This window comes from Bison bison, unplaced genomic scaffold (assembly GCF_000754665.1).
Source record: "Bison bison bison isolate TAMUID 2011002044 unplaced genomic scaffold, Bison_UMD1.0 scf7180017863660, whole genome shotgun sequence".
Taxonomy (NCBI): Eukaryota; Metazoa; Chordata; class Mammalia; order Artiodactyla; family Bovidae; genus Bison; species Bison bison.
The window spans coordinates 17365-18255 of NW_011494232.1; the positions used below are offsets into that span (position 1 = coordinate 17365).

Here is an 891-nt window from a genome sequence, read left to right on the forward strand (position 1 = left end):
TTCTGCCTCCTAGACACCAGCCCTTGGTTTGCTGGGCCCGGGGCTCCACTTGGCATCGTCTAGATGTCCCTGGGGCTGGACAGGAGCTTTCAGCAGCCCTGCCTGAATGAGGTTCTGCAAGCTGTGGGCTGCAGACCTACAGAGGCACTGCCTTTCTTACCCTTATGATTAGTTCCAAATTCTCTGATGTTTCTCTTGCTCCAAAGACACCTCCTTACCCCAACTAAAAGTCACTTCTGCCCTTCATCCTGCCCTTCTCAGAATCTGAGTTTCCATGTGATGTAGCTAGACACTGAGTCTTATTAAGTAGACAAAGAAAAATATTGATGCACGGTGTGGCTTCTTGTTGGAAGGTGACTTCCAGGAGCCCTGGAGTGGGAGTCAGGAATCCTGGAGTCTAACAGACCCAGGGCTGCCAATTATAAGGTGAGATGCCTTGGGCAGTTCACTTAGCCTGTCTGGTCTCAGTTTTCCTCATCTGCTCATTGGGTGTTGGCCCAGTTGGCTTCTAGAGACCCTCCCAATTTGCCCAGTCTTTGATCCTCTTATGATCAACTATTTTCATGCCTGGGGCCCCTGAAGCTATGCTCGTCAGGGTGGCGGAGAGGTTGGTTCAGAATCACTTCTGCAGTGTGAGACTTCTAGGAGCTCAGTTTTCTTCCCTTGGGATTTCTAGCCAGACCCCCTGAAAGGTACCAGCTGGGCACTGCCCCAGCTGTCCTGGGGACAAAGATGACCTTCCTCCCCACCCATTTCCTGCAGGCAGTGAACTCTGCAGCCCCAGCCCAGGTTCTGGAAACCTTGGGGAGGAATCGACTGCACCGCAATACACGGGCCCCTTCTGTGGCCGGGCACGAGTGCACACTGACTTCACTCCCAGCCCCTATGACC

The 891-nt window shown here is 53.2% G+C and overlaps 1 protein-coding gene across 1 annotated transcript in view; it reads left to right on the plus strand.

Moving 5' to 3' along the window:
* The window catches only part of SASH3 (SAM and SH3 domain containing 3), a gene marked incomplete at its 3' end in the record, with an annotated part of 13123 nt that overhangs the window by 10660 nt on the left and 1572 nt on the right, over nt 1-891 (plus strand). The gene's annotated exons all lie outside the window — the stretch shown is intronic.